General features: G+C 40.2%; 1 pseudogene; it reads left to right on the plus strand.

Annotated features, from left to right (window-relative positions):
- The first annotated feature begins 3,569 nt into the window (after positions 1-3,569).
- The window catches only part of LOC132220100 (matrin-3-like), an 18,985-nt pseudogene continuing 7,029 nt past the window's right edge, over positions 3,570-15,525 (plus strand).

Here is a 15,525-nt window from a genome sequence, read left to right on the forward strand (position 1 = left end):
TTTAGTTCAGGATAGTGAACACCCTTCTCAAGGAGAAATGCTTTAATTCCTGTTAATAAGGAAGCGAAACGTTTCAAAACGTTTCCTCTTGATAACCAACGTACCTTGTTATGCAGCAGAAGATCTGCGTACTCACTCTCCATTTCAACTAAAAATTCTTTAAATTGGCAATGATTAAGAGCTTTAGCTCTAATGGAGTTGATAATCTTAATCACCAGTTCCATAACTTTACAAATTTCTTCTGGAAATGTCTGCGCACAAGCGCTTCTTGATGAATGATGCAATGGTAAGTAAGTATCTCGTGATTAATTTTTTCTTTCAAAATAGCAACAAACCCGTTTCTTACACCGGTCATACTTTTCGACCCATCTGTTGAAATTGAGACAATTTTATCGAGTGGAATATGATGTTTTTCCGTGCACTCAATTACAGCATTTGCTATATCCTCTCCACGTGTTTGACCTTTGAGTGGCAATAATCCCAAAAGTTCTTCTTTAGGGCCTGTAGACGAAATAAATCGTACAGAAAGTGAAACTTGCGCTGTGTCATTTATGTCACAAGACTCATCAACTGCTATTGATAAAGCTGAAACCAATTTAAGATCTTCGACTTGCTCGTTGGTTACATTCGAAGACATTTTGACTGTTCTATCTTTCACTGTTTTAGCAGACAATGGTAACTCTTTAATTTTTTTTAGAATATCTGCTTTGTTCTTAAAATCCTGAAATAGCTCTTCGGATGCATTTATAAAACAACATTTTATGTATTTGCCGTCTGTATATGGTTTTCCTCTCTTAGCAATCTCTTGACTAACCACAAAACTTGCAATATTAACATTGTTGGGAGATTGCATCCAGTAATTAAATACAGAGCTTGATTTTTCCTGACTCTTCTGGAGTTCCCCAACTGCTTTCTCCCTTGCATCACCGACAGGATATTTAGTACTAAATGACATGTGTTTAGCTGGAAAGTGGCTCTCCAAATTTGATTTCTTGCTATGTGCCAATTTTTCCTGACAAATAAGACAGGTCGGAAGGCCATTTAAGTTTTGAATAAACGCGAAAGTCTCGGTCCATTCAACTTTAAATTCACGGTTTTCGTCTTCCGTTTTTCTTTGCTTCTTCTTTGTAGCCATGTCAAACAGGGCACCTAAAAAATATTTCATTTTATAATAAAGCCACCAACGCAAACTAATTACAATTCTTAAATTGATGACAAAAATACCTGTAGGATTTGCAGCTGGTTGGAAAAATACAGGTAACGTTATGCTTCGAGCAGGTACTTTTTCAACCTCGCGCAATTTGCGGACGCGACTAGCACTAACTACTGCGCGGACTGGCTGACTCACTCAACTCGTGCATGAATCGCGTGCGACTTCCCCTGGGCTGCATATCCCGCGGCCGCCTGCGCCACGTCTCCTGTCACCCGACCAACCGACACCCCCCACTTCCGAGCCACTTCTTCAAAATAGACTCACCCAGGCTGAAAACCGACTTCTGCGCATGGGCCACGATGTTTCAATCGCACTATACATGCATGCCCACACGTAGTATTTTGTGGAAGAGCCACACTCAAGGGGCCAAAGAGCCGCATGTGGCTTGCGAGCCAAGGTTTGCCTACCACTGGTCTATTGTATTCTGTGTGCATCACCCTGAAAACCTGACCAATTAGGTAATTTATAAATTAGGCATAAATTCAGAAGACTCTGATGTACTGTATTTCATAATATAATTTTCTTATCTGAAAAATTATACCTATTTTTCAGATAAGAAAACTTGGGCTCGGGCTCAAGGGTATCTGTGGCTTAATCTAAGGTCCCAACTTCACCTTGTCTTTAACTACAAGTTTAGCTTTTCTACCAGACATTTTCAGAGTCCCCAGTAAAATTTCAAGAATACTAACAAAGCATTGTCTACTTTGCATCAAACCTGCTTATTGATCCTTCCTTCCATCAATACCGCATGCTAACCTAAGCCAAAAATTGCTGCAGAATAAATATGTTCCAGAATTTGAGAAAATATATGAGAACTTGACCAAATACTACAGATACATAATAGGTACTCAAGTACATTTTTCAAACATTGTTCTGACATTGTAACAAAGATGGTTTTGATGGTGAATTCTCCCAAACATTTAAGAAGGAAAAAGTACAAACTATAGACAATATCCTTGCCAAAACATAAGCGAAGAGAATACTTCCCTTTTATACTTTCGTTCAGCCAGTATTACATCAATACCAAAGCAGACAGACACATAAGATCAGAACCCTACAGACCAATATCCCTCATGAGCAAATCAACAAGACATAACAAAGTAAACATAGCAAGATATAGGAAATCTAATATGCTGTAACCAAATGGGTGCATGGGGAGACCCTGGAAATGCGAGGCTGACCCAACATTCTAAAATCAACCAATACAGTTTATCATATAGACAGACTAAAGAAAAAGGCCTAAGCTTTTTCAAAATATGCATAAACAGCATTTTATGAACTTCCACATCTATTCATGTAAAACAAGTAAACATCCTCTTAGCAAACTAGAAATGGATAGGCACTTCAGGTAGCCTGGTAAAAATTTTAAAATTACAGCAAACATCTTATTTTATGGTAAGAACTGACTATTTTCCCCAAACTGTAGGAAAGCAAAGATGTTCACTTGCCCTAATCCAACATCACACCCACAAGGAAAGGAGAGACGCACATAGGTTAGACGCCAGGAAAAAATAAAACTGTCACTATACATAAATTGCATGAGTATCTACTCAGAAGATCCTATTGAATCAAAAAGCAGGGAGGCAGGGTACCTAGGACAATCAGTGAGTTTATAAAGCCACAGATTATAGGACCAATACACAAATTTCAATAGTTTTTATGTACTAGCAATAAGAATTGGAAGCTGGAGTTTAAACAGTAACAACACATTGGGAGTTTTAAAAAGATCCAAACTGGTTCCCAGCTTCCACATCCCTCCTCGTTCCCATATCAGAGCCGAAGCTTCTGCTGAGAAATAGTAATGAACCTGTCCTACCTGCATTCTTTGGCCTCAGCGTCATCACTGTCCTTGAAATAACTTTCATGCAGCACCTTGGTCCTCATAACTGTGCCAAGCTCTTGCTCCTAAGCATCATGTTAGCTTCCATGTTCCCATGTCTTATGTCTGTCTTTGTATCTTGGTTGCTGTTCTGAAATTCCTCATCTGGGATTCTGCTCCATATACTAATCACCTACTATGATCAGGGCATGTTCCCTAAATGCCAGTTTAGAATTTAAAGAGGCTGCTGGGACAGATTTGGGGGTTCTGGTTGTAAGGACTCCTGGGTATTTTTCTTCCTAGATTTTCATTTCCAAATCTCATCCTCATCCCCAATGAACTATCCCAATTCTTCATTTTGCCCCCTTCTCCATTTTCTTTCCAACCCTTTACTCAAATTTAATCGCCACCTTCTACACTGTGAGAGGGGGAAACAGGGCAGTGTAGCTCGGCATTGGCTGGGGACCATGGACATGATGGGCCCAATAAGGTCACATCCAGAATGAGGAGAGGCTCCAGGTGCTGAGTCTGGATGAGATGGTGACCAAGGTGAACACAGACATGAATGAGGCAGCTCTTTTACTTCCAGGTAATTTCAGACCTGCAGCTCCCAGGTCCTTAGAAAACGACTCAAAGCATGAGGTCTCACTGCTTTAATCTTGGGTAAGTTCCCCTCCCCACTTCTGGAGAAATTAATATAAAACTCTCACTCCTGTCTAAGTCCTCCCAATCTCTCTAAGAACTTGGTCTCTACTGAGACAAGCCCATTTGCTCCACTCTCAAGAAGAGTAACAGAAGCATTGTGGGGTTACAGTTTTCTTCTCTTGTAGATCCGATTTCAGTAGGCAAACTAGAGGGACTCAGAAAGGGAAAGTGCTCAGTCTGAACCCTGGGATGGGCACAAACTTTGCCTCCTAGGTAGGATAAACTTCACCTCATACCTGCAATTATATCAAAGACAACATAGAAAACAGATGAGCCCTGGCTGGTGTGGCTCAGCTGGTTGGAGCATCATACTGTACACCAAAAGGTTGCAGGTTCAATTCCTGGCCAGCGCACATACCTGGGCTGCAGGTTCGATCTGGGGTGCTTTCACTCAGCTGGCGTGGCTCAGTGGTTAAGCATCAACCTATGAACCAGGAGGTCTTGGTTTGATTCCTGGTCAAGGGCACATACCCAGGTTGCAGGCTCATTCCCCAGTGAGGGGGGAGGGGAGGGGAGGAGGCAGCTGATCAATGATTATCTCTCCTCACTGATGTTTATATATCTCTCTCCCTCTCCCTTCCTCTCTGAAATCAATAAAAATATTTTTTTAGAAACATATTTTAAAGAAAACAAAGGAAAAGTTCTTCATTGATGCCAATCCATGTGATTATTTGGATATGAAAATTTGTGTGTAGGAGATAATAAACCTTGAACACCTCATTAAGTTCTCGGGTATTTTCCACAAAGTAATAATAGTTACAATAGAGTAGTTCTTTATTACAGGATGTTTTACTCAAAATTCACTTTATTTAAACCAATCTCAACAACAAGAATTGGCAGAAGAACTTCAATATTCCTGCTCTGTATCTTTCTGCATTTAACTGGATGATCCCATGCCATTACATTAATCTACCCTTTATCCTACAGAGCCCAGATGCCAACAAGCACCTTCCCTTGGAAGTCTCTTATTATCACCCCCATAGTCATTAGAATCTAAGCCTTGGTCTTTCTCTACTGACCATCTGCCTCTCTGGATTTATTATTTCTAGTAGTCCCACCATTATTTAATTAATGACATAAAGAAAGTTATTTAATCCCCTTTCAATTATCTCTTTTTTTTACCTCTCCCACAAACAAACACTCTATCAACTTGAAAAAAAAAACTTTCCCAACCCTCCCCTCATTTGTATTCCCATTGACACAACCTTGGTCAGGTCCCTTGTACTCCATTCTTTGGCTATTGAATCCCCTCCAAACCAGTCTTCCTGGCTTCAGGTTTCACTCCCCATCAATCATCCAGTCTCCACAGCCCTCCCACACAAATGGAAGGGACTTTGCTTCCGGTGAATCACAGCAGAAAGTACTCAATGTACATTTGTGAAATGAAATATTAAATAGTACTCAGGTTTCCCACCATGGCACTCTGCAAAATGAGAGGCACGCAAAAACTGAAGTGCATCTTCCCATTGATGTTAATGTTTAATAGATCTTGAAAGAGGTCTGAATGCATAGAAATCTAACTATTTTCCTCATAAAGAAGGGAAAGAGAATCAGTTCCTAACATATTTCTGAACAATATTCCAGAGTGCAGTTGCTGCAGAGGATTGTGGGAGCCTCTGCATCCCCGATCGCTAGGAGAGAGGTACCTCTCCTTTGCCCTCTCCCTTTCCTTAAGCGTTGTCTGCTGGTTCTCAGCCTGAAGAAGATTCTACAGTCCTTACTGGTCATTTTCTTGGCATTACCATATTTTGAAGCACCGTTAATCTAGTTTTCTGTGTGTGAGCTTTCTTTTTGTCCATCTTAAAAAAATTTTAAAAATTAAAATATGTTTAATCTGTAAACTAGACAAGAGTTATTTTACAGCGTCCAAGTCCTTCCAGCAGTCATCTCTTGTAGGGGTGCACAGGGTCATGGCCAAGACCTGTCTGCAGCAGGAATAGGCCTTCTTTAAGTATGCCAGCATCTCTTGGAAGGATGCGAGTTTAATGAATCTTGGAATGAGTTTTTCATTGAATCAACAAGGAGCTCGTCGTGCACTGTCTTCTGCTGGTACTTCTTCCCATAATTGTCAGACGATAACATTGGAAGTACAGGTTCACTCCCCCTGTCTTCTCAACACTGTGGAGATGCAGGCCAGGCCAGTGACATTTTGTACAGCTTTGGTCTGTTTGCTAGAGACTTAGATGAATTGAGTGGTTACCTAGGCGACAAGATAACTCCTGAGAATTTTCCCCAAATCTTTCTACAACTTAAAAGGAGGAGCCTCCTAGGGATGACTAGGAAGAAAAAAAGGCACTTTAGAAAAGACAGTTTTGATGATCATGGTTCTAGTCTCAACCCAGTGCTTGATGATGACCATGGAAGCTGTTCTCAAGTATCTGGTTATTATGACAGAATGGATTATGATGATGACAGATTATGAGATGGAGAAAGGTGTAGGAGTGATTCTTTTTTTGGTGAGACCTTGCATAACTATCATAAATTTGACAGTGGGTATGAGAGAATGAAACGTGGTTCTGGCCCCTTACAAGAAAATTCTCTCTTTGAGAAAATGAGGGCACTCCTCCAAACAGCAATATTGAAGACTTCCATGGACTCTGACCGAAGGGTTATCCCCACCTGTGCTCTGTATGTGATTTGCCAGTTCATTCTAATAAGGCGTAGAGTCAACATATCACTGGAGCAAGTCACAGTCTCCCATGCTAGCTGCTTCTTGAAATGTATCCAGAATAGAACCCTGACAATGATACAGGACACACAGTGGGTTATCCCTTCATGTTGCAACTATCTACAAACCCAGTACCAGGAATTCTGGGGCCTCCACCTCCCTCATTTCATCTTGGGGGAGCAGCAATTGGACCAAGAGGAAGCCTGGGTGCTGGAAATGGGAACCTGCAAGGACCAAGACACATGCAAAAAGGTAGAGTAGAAACTAGCCAAGTTGTTCACATCATGAATTTCCAATGAGGGAAAAACATGAGATATCAATTATTACAGCTGGTGGGACCATTTGGAGTCATTTCAATTCATCTGATTTTAAATAAAATTGATGAGGCGTTTATTGAAATGGCAACCACAGAAGATGCTCAGGCTGCAGCGGATTATTATACAACCACACCAGCATGAGTATTTGGCAAGCCAGTGAAAGTTCATTATCACAAGAGTAAAAAAGAATTAAAAAACCTGAAGGGAAGCCAGGCCAGAAGCTTGATCAGAAGGAGGAGCTTGGATGTGTGAGACATCTCAGCACCTTACCTCATTCTGGCTATTCTGACAGTGTTGGCCTTACGCTTGCTGAGTCTTATGGGAAAATACAGAATTATATACTGATGATGATGAAAAGTCAGGCCTTTATTGAGATGGAGATAAGAGAAGATGCAATGGCAATGGTCAAACCCTACTTGAAAAAGGCCCTTTGGTTTCAGAGGAGACGTGTGAAAGTTGGCCTATCTAAAAAATACACAAAAATTGGTATAAGGATTCCTAACAGAGGCATTGACTTACTGAAAAAAGATAAATCCTGAATAAAATCTTATTCTCCAGATGACAAAAAATCTCTGACCGATAAGAAACCCAAAACTGATGGTTCCCAGAAGACTAAAAGTACAACTGAAGGTAAAGAACAAGAACAGGCCCGGTTTGGCTAAGTGAACAGAACCTTGACCTTCGTACTGAAGGGTCCGGGGTTTGATTCCTGTCAAGGGCACATACCTCAGTTGCAGGCTCCTCCCCTGTCTGGGCCCTGGTCAGGGCGCATGAAGGAGGCAAACAATAGATGTGTTTCTCTCACATCGATGTTTTTCTCTCTGTCTTTCCATCTCTCTTCCAAAATCAATGAAAAAATATCCTCGTGTGAGGATTAAAAAATAATAATAGTAAAGTAAAATGAAAGAACAAGAAGAGAAGTCAGGTGAAGATGGTGAAAAAGATACAGAAGATGACCAGGCAGAACAAGAACCTAGCATGTTTCTCCGACCTAAAGATGAGCTACTGGTAGGTGAAGCAGCAGCACCGCTAGAAAGTGGCAGTTCAGTGCGAGATGAGAAGATCTTGCTAATTTAGATGATGCGACTTCTGATGGGAGAAAGGAACCTCAGACAAAGCTATGAAAAAAGATGGAAATGCGAGTGCTTCAGCTGCAAAGAAAAAGCTTAAAAAGCATCGTTTCCCAGGGAACATGGAAGGTTTTGTCACTCTAAATGAGGCTGGTAACGAGGAAGACTTCAGAAACTTCATAAATCAGGCCTGGCATTTAAATCTGGTGACGACTGGTTGAAATTAAAGTGGACAAGATCAAGGAACCTGATCAACAAAATGAAGCAGTGCTAAAAATGGAATTAAAAATGAGAAAAATGCAACTGGTTTGGCCTGCGGACTGAAAGATCCCAGGTTTGATTCCGGTCAAGGGCATGTACCTTGGTTGCGGGCACAGCCCCAGAGGGGTGTGCAGGAGGCAGCTGATCGATGTTTCTCTCCCATCGATGTTTCTAACTCTCTATCCCTCTCCCTTCCTCTCTATAAAAAAATCAATAAAATATATTTTTAAAAAATGAGGAAAATAAAGAACCAGGCGCTGAATCTACTGAGAACGCTGATGATCCCAACAAAGACACAAGTCGGGGGGGGGGAGGTCAATTGGGGAAAAGAAGACATACGTAAAACTTTAGACAATAAAAAAAATTAAAAAATATTTTTTAAAAATCTACTTACAAAAAAACAAAAAGCAAAGACACAAGTGAAAATGAAGGCGGCCAAAGTGATGAAAACCCGGCCGACTGCACAATCCCCGATGAGTAGAGAACTGGACCACATCGACCCAATGTTCCTGTTGGCATGAACTATGTGACTCCTAAAACAGGGCTTCACATACGCTGCGTTCACTCTTTTACGCAAATGAAGAAACTGCAAAGGATACTCATTGCAGCAGCCTTCCTCATTACCGGGAATTAAAGAAATTTCTGAACACAGGCAGAAGAAGGAAATTTAAGATGTGCAAGAAGCTTAATGATTTCAAAGAAAATAATAGTTCATTTTTAATGTTGACCTTTTTTAAATACAACACTAACATCGAGAAGAAAACTACTGCACTCCTTTGTTTTAGTGGAAAAATAGTAGACGTCTATTCTTGTGCTAAGTGTTATAGCAAAAACACATAAGTTAAATTAATGATGAATTTTTGTTTTATCAGAATGGTAACAAACAACTACTTTGTAGATACTGACTTCGTAAGCTACTTAACACATTGTGGGCGCATCACAAGCATTCTCGTGTTTTCATATTACACAGTGTTTTACATTAATGTTAAAGGCCCATCCTAAAATTAAATACCCATTGCATTTTGAAGTTATTTATTACATGTTCTTACAAGCTAATATCTTTTTAAAGTATGATACTTGGTAAAACGTTTTTTTGTGCTAGTTCAGTAGAAACTTATCTGGCCACTGGGTAAAACTAGCAATAAAACTACTGGTGCGCAATGTGTTAAGACAACTTGCACCATTAAAAAATAAAAGATATGTAGAACTATTCAAAGAAATGAAATTTAGTACTTCTAGGGTTCAAAGAAATGGCAAAACTTTTGATTCTATTCAATAAAGAACAAAAACAATTGTATGTTCATTACTTTCATCTTAAACATTCCACGTTTTAATCTGAGCCTTGCAGACTTTTCATTTGGAGTTTGAAGCTTTTTTTATTGCATTTCATTTTTTGATAACTTCGTTAACTGACATTAACAATTAAAATACAGGTGCAGGTTTCTTTTAATGTTATACTGTTATTTAGGTAATAAGAAATATTAAATAACTGGTTTTAGATTTTGTAATTTTTCCCTACATTTCTACTAGATTTTCTATTCTAGTAGTGTATTTTCAGTGAAATGTAAAAATATTCCTGTTCTTTTTGGCCAGTATTAATTTCTATATACCTTGTTGTTTATCACTTAAATCCTGTAGCTGTCATACATCTGGTATAAGCAACATTTGATTATTGAAGTGTGTAGATCATCTTTTAATATTTTAAAGATGTTATTTTACATTTTTGCATTTAAAAATAGTTTGGCCATAAGCTAGATGCACGCTTCTAATCCCTATACCTGCATATATGACCTTTGTGAACAGAAATTTGCTTATAGCCGTGGATTCAAGTTTCTGAAGTGAATACCAATAAAAACCTAGGTCGTGTTTATTGGTTATACATGTTTGAAATGTTAACCAATATATTTGTCAGTTGTGGTTTTTATTCACTGTTACACTTTTTTGCATGTTTTAACAAATTATTACATTTTAAATCTAAAGTGTTCTAAAGAGTGCTACTAAAGATCTGAGTTTAAAAAAACACACAAAAAACATTTCAGCAATTCTCTTAGATCTTTGAAATGATCTTTTAGTGACTTTTTCCCCCCTAATTTTATTGTTTTTCAATGAGTTCATGGTTTGCTTAATTCTACCTAAGGTTTTTCATGAACTTAAATTCCCTTACATTCAAATGTTTCCTCCAAAGCCCTGGCTTTTTCCTGTAATATTCAGGCATGTCACTGCCTTTGTTAAATAAAAATACACACACGTGCACATACATTCATTTAACAAATAAATTAACTTTATAAACATAAAATTGGCATTATGCTTCTTATAGTATTCCATGTAAGATAAAGAATGTAAAATTCAAAACTAGACTAATTTTTCTAACTTTTAAGGTAAATTAGGACAATAGAAATCCCTCATTAAAATTCTATATACCTAAAACTCAAAACAGATAGAAAATAACACTAAACAATTTAGTCTAGTAGCCAGTTTTATAATTCCCAAAGGAAATTACAAAGCCAATTACTTGGGTAATATAAATGCCCCAGAAGCCAGTCTCAAGCATAAGAATAGCAAAATCAATAATACTACATAGAAAAAAGAGGACTTTTTTTTAAAAAAAATCCTTTTTTTCAATTTTCATGGTTCAGGTTATACCAGTCATACATGATAGTTATGTCATTTTCTCTCTCTAACCAACAATGACCGTTTTTGCAGCAATGAGTTTTGTACGAGGTCAAAAGCAGTGTGAATGGTTCTGTAAGAAAAGTTTTTTGAACAAAGTTCATTTGAGACCATTTACTCCCACAGAGGCAGAGAACGGTTTCCATTATCCACAGGAGCCTGCCTTGCTGCCGGAAGTGCAAAGCACAGTGGCTGAGAGTGATGCGGATCATTAACTTCCGACAGATGCCAAGACTGGAAGGTCAGGGTGTTGTGCGCTGTTCCATTATCTGCAGCCCACAACGGCCAGGCAATCAAGGGCAGATGAAAAGCTTGAGTCTACTATTAGGGATGATTACATGGCACACACTCCATTTCTACTGTCTTCCCTGGGGTCGATCGCATTACCCTGAAATGTGACAAATTTTATGCAGAATGTGCCATAAGCATGACTGCTTTAGATAAAACCTGAATGTGGGTTGCCTACGACATGAATAACTAGCCATTGATGCCAACTGACTTCTTTGGCATGACCAGTGATGCTCCATATTCAGTGAAAAGAAACCTGATAATGTCACCAGTCCCAGCCTTCCCATCACCACAGGCTGCCACTGAACAATCAATATGGACACCGAGAATGTCCAGTTGGGACGACACAGCACCTGGTACTGCCTCCTCATGCCCCATGGGGGATGGCATGTGACAGCAAGAACCACAGTCTTCCCTTTGCAAACCTCATCCTAGATATGAGCCATGAATATTACACGGGCTTTCAAAAGGAAATACAGTTCGTAAAATGTAAGGAGTGATGACACAGGAAGAGCAGCATACTTAGTAAAATCCATCAAATAATTTAATGGTTTTACAAGATCCTCAGTCTCTCCCTCTATAACTTCTCCCTGTCAAACATGTACATTGTTATTTCATTTAAAAAAATGTTTTCAACTCATGCTACCAGTGGTACTAACTAATATTCCATTTCTAACACTCCACTCCAGCTTCTTTTATGTCTCTCTGCCTCACTGTTCTCAAAACCCCACGCCCCAGATGTACCAGAACAGAGAGGAACCCTTTCCCACCGGGACCAGCTCCCTCATTCCTGGCCTTGAGAATGCTGCTCTCCACTTGAGAAGTCTTCCATGCTTGCCTTCCGTTCTTAACTAATTTACCATTGCTTCTTCTGCCAGACCATCCAGTTGAGTTGCACTTCCTACATTCCTGTTGTATCTTATTCTTATGTCTGGTTCATCACTTTTCATGCGGTATTCCATTATCACATTATCTGCTGCAAGACTACGGAGTACAGGAACTGTGCCAATTATCTCCCTATTTCTGGCCTAAGCACAACCTCAACAGGTACTGAATACTTAGTGAATAAATAAGTACAAATAAATAAAATGATGATTTCACTATGCTTTTGATGCAGAAATTCTGCCTCTAGGGATTTATCTGAAGTAGTCAGTTAGATAACTAATGGCGATGTCACAGGGGTCCCAACGCTTATCTTGGTTGGTGGGTATACACATGTCCACTACATTTTCCTTTCTATATTTTCGTATATCTGAAATACAACCTGATTAATTTAAAAAAATAAAATATATAAGACACGAGGAAAGCCACACATGAAAATATTATTTATAATAGTGAACAATTATTAAAACTAAAGTACATTTTAATAAGATATGGGTAAAATTAATTTATGAATGTAAGTTAAAGTCATATAAGTATTGAAAATGATGGTTTAGATCCTCTCTCTCATGGAAAAATGGCCACAATACATTACTCAGTGGGAAAAACAAGATTACAGAATATTAATTATATGATGACTCATCTACTTTAAATTGTGTGTTAATACAAAAGATTCCTTAAAGAACTTTTTCTAAAAGGTTCATTGTGATTAATTCTGGATGGTAAGATTTTAGGATCTACCCATAGTTTGCTCTAAGCATGATTTAAATGTTTTTAAAATAGTTTATTCATTTAATACTCAGAAAAAATATTTTCATTTGAAAATCGATTTCTTCAATATATTGTCTTTTTAATACTTCTTTTCAAAATCAAAAGAATTCCAAAGGGTGTTTTGTTAGCATTATTGTGGGTTTTATTTTGATTTTTTGTTTACTTTAAATAACTAATGAACTATAGTGAAATAATAAACTGAAGAACACATAACTTCTAAATAAGTATATAAAATTTTCTCATTCTTTCCTCTTTATGTTATAATCAGAAAGCAATATTCTTCTGTGTTGATATCTCCAGCCCACATTTCAGAATGATGATTAGGAGAATAAGGAGAAAGGAGAAAATGAAGAGTTAATGAGACAAAAAAAAAAAAAAGGCTGACATATAAACATAGAATAAGAATTCCTGCCTAACCGGTTTGGCTCAGTGGATAGAGCATCGGCCTGTGGACTCAAAGGTCCCGGGTTCGATTCCGGTCAGGGGCATGTACCTTGGTTGTGGGCACATCCCCAGTGGGGAGTGTGCAGGAGGCAGCTGATCGATGTTTCTCTCTCATCGATGTTTCTAACTCTCTATCCCTCTTCCTTCCTCTCTGTAAAAAATCAATAAAATATATTTTTAAAAAAAGAATTCTCAAGTTTACTCAGTCTTATTCCTCTTTAAATACTTCATGAAAAATATGGATTTTCACCAGAAAAAAATGCTTGTATCTATACAAACAACTTTGGTGGGTCCACAGATTCCATGACGCACCTGGGTACCTCAGAACAAGAAAGCCAGACCTAGAGAGACGAAAAAAGCCAAGGACATGCAGCGTCAGAGCCACAAAAAGGGAGCAAAATCTACCTGCAGATGGTCTATGTGGCAAGCTGTCCTGTGTCCTCACAAACATTTCAACACCGGGGGAGTCTTTACAACGTCAGACAGGAGTCCACACAGACGACCCATCCTATGACCATGGCTAAAGGCCGCACTGCTAGCCAGGTGCTCTCTATTGAGTTCTCGCAGTGGCGTGGGTCAGCGCGCAAAGTTCAAATGCAACTGCCTCCCAGCCACAGTAGGGGGTGGAGCAGATCCTCCCCCTCTGTCCTCGATGATACCCTCATTTACCTGACACGCTGCCACACCAGGCGGATGCCTGAAGGATAGAAACTGAGATCACATCACACGCCTCTTTCATCCTTCCCACAACCCCTCAAGGCTGGGACAGAGAGATTTCCCCTATTCTTCTTCCTCTCCTACCCATCAAAATGTTCCCTGCGTAAGATGGAGTGATCCCGCCTGCCAAAGGAAACTTTTCCCATGCTGAAAGAGAAGTAAACATTGAAACATTAGCCCAAGTACTGGCCTGGTTTGCAAGGTGAAGTACAGGTGTAAAACCCTGTGTAAGAGCATGGAGCGGGGAGGAGGCGGGTCCCCCGGCTCCACGAGAGGAGGCCTGCCTGGCGGTCTGGCAAGGCCTGTCTGGAGGTCCCCTGGCTCAGCACGTTGAGGCCTGCTTGGGGATCCCCCCAGCTCCGAGTAGCGAGGCCTGCCTGGGGGTCCTGGGGGTCCCACCTCCTGGCTCCACATGACATGGAGGCGGGACCCCCAGCTCCAGCCTACCTCTTTGGGGCAATCCATTGAGGAGCCCTGGATGGGTGGGCAGGGCCTACCTCTTTGGGGTGATCGATCATGGGGCTCCTGCACTGTGACAGGGCACAGGCCAGGCTAAGGGACCCCCCCCAAGTGCACAAATTTCATGCACTGGGCCCCTAGTGAAAAATAATAGAAGTGGCCCCATCATCTGCCTTTCTCTGTCTTCCCACCCCTGGCCTCTGCACGAGGGGGTGGCTGTGCACAGCCCAAGCCAAGTTCAGCATTCCTCCTAAACTATAGTCCAGCTTGCAACACTCAATTCCAGGGAGTGATTTAGTGCTTTATGTAGAGTCTCTGGGCATCACCTTGATTAGAAGAGGGGCTCAATTAACATTATGTGAATTAGCTTCGGTCCATGTACAAAATTATACAGCCCCTCTCCCAGTGTCTGCCTATCAGAGCAGAGCCTATTTTCACAGCTGTGTCTCTCCCAAGGCTCTTCCAGCAGAATTACTTCCTTCTGAGATGCAGAGAGAAGAGACTCGGATTGTCTTTTAGCTTGACCACTTTATCTTCCTTAGAAAGACAAGCTTAATAAATCAGAACATTCTTCTATCTGAATCCTGTCTGCCCATACTCCGTTACCTTTCATTCATGAATGTATGTGCCGTCTGAACTCTGGACAGTGGCAGGGCCTTGACCTCCTTTTAGTCTCTAGGGGAAATTCCCACATGCAAATTAAACTCCCAGCTCACCTTTCTCATCCCAACTTACTCTTCTAATGACATTTAGAACAGTGACAAAGAAGTATCAGTTTGCAGGGGTGGGGGTTGGGGTTGGGAGATGCTCCTGTATACAGTTAATAGTGAACGCAGAGAAGAAAAGCTTGTTATTGGTCAGGGTAAGCTTGAAAGGGCGTTCAGGATGTCTGAGTCCCTTTGAATGGCTGTCACAGAATACCACAGATGGGGGGAGGGAGGAGCTATGATCTCACTAATAAGTGGAATCCAATGAACAAAATAAACCAACAAATAAAATGGAACCAGAAGCATAGATACATGAAACAGACTGGTCGTTACTCAAGGAGAGAGGGTGGGGTTAACTGGATAAAGAAGGTGAAGGGCTTAGCTGAAGAATATATATGCATTCCCCACGGACACAGACAACAATTTGGTGAAGGCCAAGGAAGGGGTAGGCGAGGAAGGATGGAGGTGGGCAAATGGAGGTGGGACTCCTGCAATAATGTCAACACTAAAAAAAATAGTCAAAGATGATAGATAGAT

Source organism: Myotis daubentonii, chromosome 17, assembly GCF_963259705.1.
Source record: "Myotis daubentonii chromosome 17, mMyoDau2.1, whole genome shotgun sequence".
In the NCBI taxonomy this organism is placed as follows: Eukaryota; Metazoa; Chordata; class Mammalia; order Chiroptera; family Vespertilionidae; genus Myotis; species Myotis daubentonii.